Below are 9,772 nucleotides of genomic sequence, written 5' to 3'. Positions count from 1 at the left end.
AGGAAAAGAGAAAAGAACAGAAGAAATATTAGAAGCAAGCATGACTGAGAATTTCCTTCAAATCAATGTCAGACACCAAACCGCAGATTCAGAAAGTTCAGAGAACACCAAGGTGGATAAATGCTCCATAACCCACACCTACGCATATCATATTTAAACTGCATAAAATCAAAGACAAAGAAAAAAATCTTGAGAGAAGCCAGAGAATCAAAGACAAGAATTCGTTTGAATTCTCAGAAACCATGCAAGCAAGAAGACAATAGAGGGAAATATTTGAAGTGTTGAGAGAGAGAAAAAAAACCCCTGGAATCCTATATCTTGTGAAATTATCCTTCAAAAGTGAAAGAGAAATAATTTCTCAGGCAAAATTTAAGAGAATTTATTGTCAGTAGATATGACTTGCAAGGAATATTAAGAAGTTCTTCGGAGTTAAAGAAAATGACGTAAGTCAGAATTTGAATCTGTATTTTTAAAAAGGCGTATTGGAGAAGGAACGAGTAAAGATAAAATTAAAACTTTTTATTTTTCAAAGTGACCTAACAGATAATAGTTTGTTCAAAAAATAAGAGCAGCAATGTATTTGATTATGTGTATATATCTGTTATACATGAAAATATAACAGATACATACACATAATGTATATGTGTTGAAATGAATGACAATAAAGATATGTCACACTAATAGTACTCAAAAGAATGGGAGTAGCTTTTTTCACTCACTCAGCAGGATGCTTTTGAGGTTCATCACAGTTATTTCATGTATCAATAGTTGGTTCCATTTTAATCCATTGTATGGATGAACCGCAGTTTTTAAAAATCATTTACTTGTTGTAGGACATTTGAATTGTTTCAGGTTTTGGTGATGAAGAGTAGAGCTTCTACAAACATTCCTGTACTGGTTTTTGTGTGAACGGAAATTTTCATTTCTGTAGGGTAACTACCTATGAGCACAATTGCTGAGTCATATGGTAATTTGTTTCATTTTGTAAGAATGATGTCCAATTGTTTTGCAGTATGGCAGGTACCATTTTGCATGCTCACCAGTAACATATCATAACAATGGTCCAATGTATGGGAGCATCCTCATCAGCACTTTGTATTGTTAGTATTTTTATTTTAGCCATTCTAATAAACGTTGTATTATCTCGTGGAGGTTTTTAATATGTGTTTTACTAATGGCTAATGATATTGAACATACATACTTTCATGTGCTTGTTTTCTTGGCTTATCTTCAGTAAAATGATTGTCTTTTACTCATTTTTAAACTGGATTATTTGCTTTCTTACTGTCAAATTTCGAGAGTTCTTTACATATTCTGGGTACAAATCCTTTGTTGGACATATGATTTGCAAATATTTCCTTCCAGTCTGTAGCTTGTCTTTTCCCTCTTCTTATGTTTTACATTTAAAATCATAATCCATTCTCAGTTAATTTTTGTATAAGGTGGCAGGGTTGTTATTCTGCATATAGATGTTCAACTGTTCCAACACAGTTTATTGGAAAAAAGTATCCTTTCTGCAATGAATTGCCTTTGCACCTTTGTAAAATATCAATTGGCCATATTCGTGTGTGTCTATTTCTAGATTCTCTATTGCGTTTCACTGATCTGTGTCTCTCCTACTGTCAATCCCACAGTTTTGATGACTGTAGCTTTATAGTAAGTCTTAAAATCAGGTAGTGTGATTCTTCCAATTTTGTTCTTCTTTTTCAAAATTGTCTTTAACTATTCTAGTTCTTTTGCCTTTCTGTATAAATTTTAGAGTCAGCTTGTGCTTATATCTACCAAAAATCTGCTGAAGTTTTGATTGGAATTAAGTTAAATTTATTTATCAGTTTGGAGAGAATCGACTCTATACTCAATTGAGTCATATAATCCCTGTATATTTCTCCATTTATTTAGGTCCATTTTGATTCCTTTCTACAGCATTTTGTACTTTTCAGCATATAGATCCTGTATATGTTTTAGATTGATATCTAAATATTTTATTTTAAACTATTATTAATCATGTTTGTTTTTTGAATTTTGATTTCTACTTTTTATTGTTAATATATAGAAATATGATTGATTTTTCTGTGTTGACCTTACATTCTGAGATCTTACAAAACTCATTTATTTGTTCTAGGTGATTTTTTGTGTGTGTATGTGAACTCTTTGGGCTTCTCTGTGAATAGGGAAAATTTTATTTCTTCTTTTACAACCTATATGCTTTTTATTTCTTTTTAAAATCATAAATAGATGTTGAATTTTGTGGTCAAATGCATTTTATGCATCAATTGCTATAATCATGTTACTTTTTCTTTAAATAGTAAAAATTATCTGGATAAACCAACTTGAACATGACGTTTTTTTTTTTTTTTTTTTTTTTTAGTGTTGGATTTAATTTTCTAATATTCTGTTGAGGATTTTGGTGTCTGTGTTCATGCAAGATATTAGTTTGCAATTTATTTGTGATGCCTTTTTTCTGGTTTGAGTATAATGATCCTATTAATGTACCAATCCTTTATTTTAAAAAAGATAGAACCTAAGAAATGATGATTTTGTGAACATTCCAGTGAAGACACTTCCTGGCTTTTAAGCTAGTGGCATTTGCCATCTGTGGTTTCAGTCACCTATTGGGAGTCTTGGAACATATGCCCCAGCATAAGGGGGCACTACTGTAGTTCAGATGACCCCTAGCCTCTAGGTAAGCACGGCATTTGGCTGAATAGGTTGCCCATCTGAAGCCCATGATAAAGGCTAGTCTGGATCATCAATGCGAAGTAGATAAAGGGGAGAACTTTCCACTAGGCTGCTACTCTCCCAGTGATGAGAGGAATGGATGAGAAGTCAGCTGTTCATCTGTTTCATTTAAAAAAATAATAATTAATTTTTCCCCCTAACTATTAAGTTGATATAGTCCTAATGTAAAGAGATGTCTATGAAGTAGAGTGAGAGATTAAATAATATATTAAGAGAGCTAGAGTTAAAATGCCTGTAGTTGTTTTTACATGTCAGGCAGTGCTTTACATATATTAACTCACTTGATTGTGACAAACTCCTCCCACCCCCCATAAGATAGGTATCACTGTTATGTCAATTTTACTAGGAAACAGTCACCAGACTGGGTTGTAGAAGAACATGGATAATCCTATCTGTGCAATAAAAAATAAATAAATACGTGTATGAAAATACAAAATGTGATATAGAGGTGAGGCTGGGGAGTGCGTGGGGAAAGGGAACTTTCAGTTTTGTGACATACATCTGTTTGCTTTTTTTCTTTTTTACGAGTGTGCATTACTTTCATCATTTAAAATTAAGCTTCTCTTCAAATACTCGTCAAAAAAAGGCAATATGTGCTCATCGTAGAATTTTTAGAAAATGAAAACAATCTCAAATGAGTAAATAAAAATGACCCGTAACCTCACCACAAACAGGAAAGAAGTATTTTTATATTTACCTTCTCAGTTCTTTTTTCTTTGTATAAATATATATTTTATGTTTATCGAAAAATTAGTTCACACCGTATGCTGTTTTTAAAAACTGCCTTTTCAGCTTTTTCATCATGACCCGCTTTCCACGTCATTAAACTTTCTTCTTCCTGGTTGCGCAGCATAATGACCTTTGCCATATTTTCGGTTGCCCACTGCTGAATTTTTCATTTGCTACTGGAGGTGGAACAGGGTGATTAATTGAACATTTAATATGGCAGAATAACCTGATTGAGAAATCGGCCGTTTCTGGTTTTCTTGGCTGTGGAATCTTCAGGAAAGAATGCGAAGTATTTCTCCCACATCCTCCCAGGAGGGCAGCTGGGGCTTCCAGTTCTGGAGGTCAAGAGGATTGGAGCTGGTTTTCCAGTTGGGGATTGGGGGCTGTACCTGTGGAGCAGTGACGTCCAAGACTGCAGAAGAGGATGGGACATCATGGATGTCCACGAGTGGCAGAAGTTGAGAAGTTGTTGGTTGGCAAAACCTGGTATGGAGATGACTCTGAGGAAGTGGCTAGAAAAACAAACCCACGAGGTGGCCAGCTGCTGGGAGAGGCCGCTGTGAGTGGTCAGCTCAACAGCCTGCCTGGAGAAGCAGTGCCCACAGACAGAAAGAACCGGCCTTCAACACACGGCACAGAAGGACCCATAACTGTGGCCAGCTCTACTGAATAAAGACCAGGTGCTTCAGTTCCACAAGATCCAGCCCTTTGTTTGCTTATCTGGGGATTTTCGTTTTGCTTGTTTTGTAAAATCCAAGGAGCCGAGGGAGGAAGCCCTAATAATGATATTAAACTCCTTATCAACTGTAAATGGCCTTTGGGATCACATTTAAGTCAACTTGGAAAAATAAAGACTATTGGCACGTCTTCCCATCAAGTGTCACGAAGCTATTAATTCCCTGAAACGCCATGAGGAATATTCAGGTGGCTAAATCTTTGTGTTCATCTTTGATCACCGGCTGTTCATTTCAAATGTCTTCTGGGCCCCTAAGGAATGCCAGACTCTGCTGGGCCAGTCAGCTCTATGGATTAAGGGACCAGACTTACACACACCAACACAGATAAGGGTGGGGATCCTGGCTCTAGTCCTTACTCACTAACCGCTCTTTAATCGCTACTCACTCATTTAAATCACTAATGTGATTTATAGCTCCCGGCAAGTTTCTTCACATCTCTGTTCCTCCATTTTCTGGTTTATACAGTTCTGTGAACCAATAGATCTTTGCCCCTTGGGAGCCCTTGGCCTATAGGGAGCCTAGACAAACTCACTGGCAAATTAAATGGCATATCCATGGAAACCGTAAGCAGCTCAATATTTTCCCATGCGTTCCAGTCAAACTAGATTGTAGGCAATGTTCCAGAACCTACTCTAAGTTTCACAGCTCCATGGTTTTGCTCTTGCTATTCCCCTAGAATGAGTACTCCTCATTTCTGCCTGTTGAAATCCTACTCATCCTTTATTATTCAACAAAAACCACTCTCCTCCACAAGGCCGCCCCCACTCCTTCCCTAGGAGGCCATCTTTTCCACAGGCATCTTATGCCTTTGACTACAGCCATCAGAGTACACTTTGCAAGCTCCCTGAAGGCAGAAGCTGGGCCTCATTCATCTCTGCGCCCACACAGGATCCAGCCCAGATTCTTCAAGTTAAGGTGCAGCCAAATAAGTGTTTGTGGAACTAAAAGTGGGCCCTGGGCCTAGGCTTGGATGAACTTTCAGGCTATTTCAGGCCCTGCAGTGGGTGGGGTGGTGAGGGGGATGTTGGAGCTGGGAGATGAAAGGCCTGAGCCTGACTGGGAATGCGGCCTGGGCCTCAGTGACTGGAAGGCCTGGCCGGGCTCCTCCTCGCCCCGCCCCCTCCTGGCCCAGCCCTCAGAGGAGCAGGAAACACTGTGTACTCGGGACTCTCTTCCGTCAGACCCTTGGGCCCCTTAAGACCCCCGCTCCACCTGCTCCTTCCCTGGGACCCTCTAAAGAGGGCAGAGGCCCAAATGGGTCTGCAGGAAATGGTTAGAGGGGCTGTGGGGAGAGGCCAGCACCCAAGCTCCTGGGCCCTGCCTCGGGCCCCACTCTTGCTCTTGGTCTAAAACGTTGTGTTGACCCTTTGTCCAGGCTCTGGAGTGTGAAAGGGGCATGAGCTCATGCTAGAGGCCGAGGAGTCTTCCCTCACTGCTGCAGAATGGGACATGCGCTGAGGGTGGGGACGGGGGAGCTTAACTCTTTTCCTGGGGAAGAGGCCAGGCTGGCATTGGGTCAGGCAGAGTCTTCAACGCTCGAAAGGCTGCCCGGGCAGAACCCTTGTGCATCATGGAGCAGAAGGGAGGTTTCCAAGATTGGGGCGGACAGGCGCGAAGGGCAGCCTGGGGAATCCAGGTTGGCCGTAGGGAGGACTAGGAGGGTGAAATGGTTAATGGTTTGTTGAAAAACAGGGAGAGTCCCTCCTCCAGGGGCCCAGCTGGCTGCAAAGTCAGGAACAGAGGCTCCAAGGGTGATGCAATGGGGCCCGCCCTGTACACCAGAGAGGGCGAGGAAGGCGGGCTCCCACCCAGCAGCAGCCTCCGCACAACCAACAGTTGACCACTCTCTCTCCTCCAGCTCCGGCAAACCGGCGCAGAGCAGAGGCTTTGGGGCAAAGTGGGCAAGACCCTGGACACCCGAGATTTGGGAAGTTGTAGCTTCTGTCCCACTCCGCCCAACCCCAGTGCCTTTCCAGTCAACGTAAGCCCTTCTGCTAGCCCTTAACACAGTATCTAATTGGCCCGGCCAACCGTCATCTCTGCCAGTTCCAGGACCGTGTCCGGTCCTAGGGGTAGGTGGCAGGCAGTGGGTGGAGAGGCAATGCCTGTGAGAGACACAAGCGGGCAGTGCAGTACCCGACCCTGGCAAACTGGCACCTCCGCCTCACCAGCCCACTCTCTATTGTTTTGGGACAGAGTATCTGCCGGGGAGACAGTATTCCAGAAACTTCTAAAAGACTCAGGGCAACTCCAAGGTGGGTATGTCGATCTGACCTTGGAGTCTGGCACAGTCTCGGGGGCAGGGAAAGTATGCCACCTACTTCTGAGGACTTTTCAGGGTGGGGCATGTGGAGAGAGTACAGAGAGGACCCCCTCTGAGAATGTACGGAGGAGCAGATTTCGTGACAAAGTCCTGCTATTGACTCTAAGCCCCATGAGGACAGGAACTGTGTTTCTCTTATTGACTGAAGGCTCCCTGGTGCCTAGCACAGCTCCGAAGATAAAGCCTATGCTCAATAAATAACTGACCGGAAGAGACCTGGCAGAGGCTGAAGTCCAAGGTCAATTTCACAATTTCTGGAGTCTGCTTTTGTGGTAAACTCCTCACCAGAAACACACACACACACACACACACACACACACACACACACACAGTGCCGAAAAGTACACAAAGTAGTACAAAGAATCATTAGAAGAAGATTCCTTGAATGTTGTTTACAATTTCTGGATGCCTTCTCAGCTTCAAATTTTATGAGCTGAAGCTTTGAGAACTGAAGAAAAACAAGTCAGCCTCACTGGTCCAACCCAGAACAGAGCATTTGAGGATGCTTCGAGGGGCTGCTGGACACACAGCAGCCAGACCTGGGGCCAGGTTGGGCCAGGGAAGTGGCAGTGGCTGGGGCAGGTCCAGCCCTTCCTTTTCAATCCTGGCGTAAACAAGTGCTCAGTACCCTCAACACAACCCTCCCCTGCAGCACGTAGGGCTCTACTTATTCTTGTCCTTCTGGGAAGCTGGACATAGAATTCCAAATTTTCAACAATACCTCCTTTCCCTCCAGATTTTTAGCCTGGATCGGCATCTTAGTAACTTACGTTTGCACAATACTTGTAACTTGTTCAAAACTCTTTTATAGTTATTATTTTGTTGGATGGGATCATCACAAGCCCCAGAGGGACAGCTATCACCTGGTTTTAAATGAGGAAACAGAGGCCCAGAAAGGCCCAGGATTCAAGCAGCCAAGTTGGTAGCAGAATCAAGACTTAAGGCCACATCTCCTTCTGCCCCAATACCCGGCTTCCCTCCACACCACGCAGCCTCCCTATGAGTCAGCCATCACGAGTTCCAGGCACTGCACCTCATGTCCCCTTACAGCCACAAGGTGCCTTCCCTTGACCTTGTTTACAGCCAGGACAATGGCCCCATTATTTACATTTTTGCTCCTTCTCTCTGGCAGGACCTGGCGCTGTGATCCAACCTTGTCTGTTTTGCTTGATTCCTATCCTAACATACATTGTCTTTGAATCGCACTAAGTTGGAAACAACTCAAATGCCCAACCATAGGAAAACAGTTAAGAAAACTCTTATGGCAATATGATGGAACACACGGGAAATACAGACAATAAGTACATAAACAACGTCTGTATGTGGTAATGCGTTCTGAAATATTGTAATTTGATCAGAGCAGGACCCAAAATGACACGCCAATCAGAGGTATGTAAAAGCGAGATTGTACAAATCGATAAGAACCAGAAGCGAATCAGAGACGTAAAGAGATTTTTATCTTCACGGCGTTTATTTTTCTAGAAAGTTTATGTTCAAAACAAGAAGAAATGCAAAATAAATAATAAATACGATCGTACTAAGCAGAGGAGGAGGCAGAGAATGAGAAGGAGTCTTTCTCGGCCCCTGAGTAGCTGCCCATCTTCTCCAAAGGGCAGGAATTGCAGAGAGGGGAGAGAGGGAAGCTGGGAGTGGGGGAATCAAGGGCCTGGGGGAAGAAAGAGCCAGGTATGTATGGGAAGCCAGTGTTGGGCGTCCCCTGGGAACAGCGGGACGATTAGCGATCCGGAATTGTGCTCCAGGGGCACCCTTCACAGCAATTACAGTGTCGGTGGTGCCTCTTGGAGTTCCGTGCCATGGCAGTTCTGGGACAGAAAGAAGATGGGAGGAGAGAAACCCATTGAGCAATTTGCTGTTGGACTAAAGAGGGACCAGGCCTACCGGAAGTGAAGGGCCTATGCGGAGAGCACGGTCTTGCTCTTGTGGGGTGCTGGCCTGGCAGGGAGCAGATGGGCATGAACAGTGCTAACCTAGGTCCCCTGGGACTCGGGACAGTGCACTCCACAGACATTTCATACTCGGTATGTCTCCAGCTGACTCCTTATCTCAGGAGCCCCTCCACCCTGACCTGCTTCTCTTCCCATAGTCCGTTCTGGTGGACGTCACCAACATCTACCCATGGCTTACCAGGCTCTGCAGGACCTGGCTCTGGCTTCAGATCTCACTCCGCCCTACTTTGCACCCTATGCCCCACCCACACTGAAATATTTACTTCTCGTAATATGCCAGGCTGTTTCGTTGCCCTGCCTTTTCTCTTGCTACTGTTTCAGTCGAGAATCCCTGCTCTTTCCTGTCCAGCTGTGTCTCTGTCAAGAGTTCAGCTTAAGCAGCATTTCCCTCTACAAAGCCTATCCCGCTCATCCCTCCATCCCCATCCCACCCCACCCCTACCTTTTGTCCCCAGGTAGAGATGATTACTTCATTTGTCCCTGTAGTCCAATACCTAGTGCTGCTCCTGGCATATTTTCAGCGTTTTATGTATATTTTACGAATTAAAAAAAAAAAAGAATAAATATAGAGGGTAATGTGTGTGCGTGTGGGGGAGGGCGCGAACAGAAGAGTGAATTTGATTAAACAGACCAAGCCCAACTGTGGTACCCCAATCCACCACATGTCTGGTGACAACATCTCCCAAGTCATCTCTACTCCTTCCTAGAGCAGCCTCCCCTCTGGTCTTGAGGCCTTTTGAAGGCTTCCTCTGCACCACACATAACAGGTGCACCGATCCTTGGGTGCCTGCTCTTCTCATACACTGGCTCCTGGTCTTTTTTTCTGATCTGGGTGAGGATTCTGCTGTTCAGGGGAATGAGCTCTGGGTCTCACCTACCTGACCCAGCTTAGAGGTGCTGAATAGTCAGATAGGTGGGTGACTAGACTGAATACAGGTCATGAGGCGACCCCCTTAGCTGGGTCATGTGGGGTAATTTAGAAATGGAGGGGGCAACATCCAAAGGTTCTCACCAATATTGTGGTGCCACACTCTCTGGCTGGGTGAGCTCTTTGATCTCCAGCCTACTCATGGTAGCAGGGATGGCAGCCATCCAGGTCCTCTGCAGTGGGCTTGTTTCCAGTAACGCCCTTGCCCCTGGCCTGACACATAGGCCTGCTGCCTTTCCACCAGGGCAGGGAGTGCCACCCCTCCTGCCTTCCAGTCTTAGCCTTTCCAACTCCCCTAGGCCAGCGTCCCCAGCCTCCTGTGGGCCAGGCACTCAAGTAAGTGGAATTG

The sequence above is a fragment of the Rousettus aegyptiacus genome, unplaced genomic scaffold (assembly GCF_014176215.1).
Source record: "Rousettus aegyptiacus isolate mRouAeg1 unplaced genomic scaffold, mRouAeg1.p scaffold_m13_p_17, whole genome shotgun sequence".
NCBI lineage: Eukaryota > Metazoa > Chordata > Mammalia > Chiroptera > Pteropodidae > Rousettus > Rousettus aegyptiacus.
The sequence above is the reverse complement of the archived record's forward strand: the minus strand, read 5'-3'. Positions refer to the sequence as shown.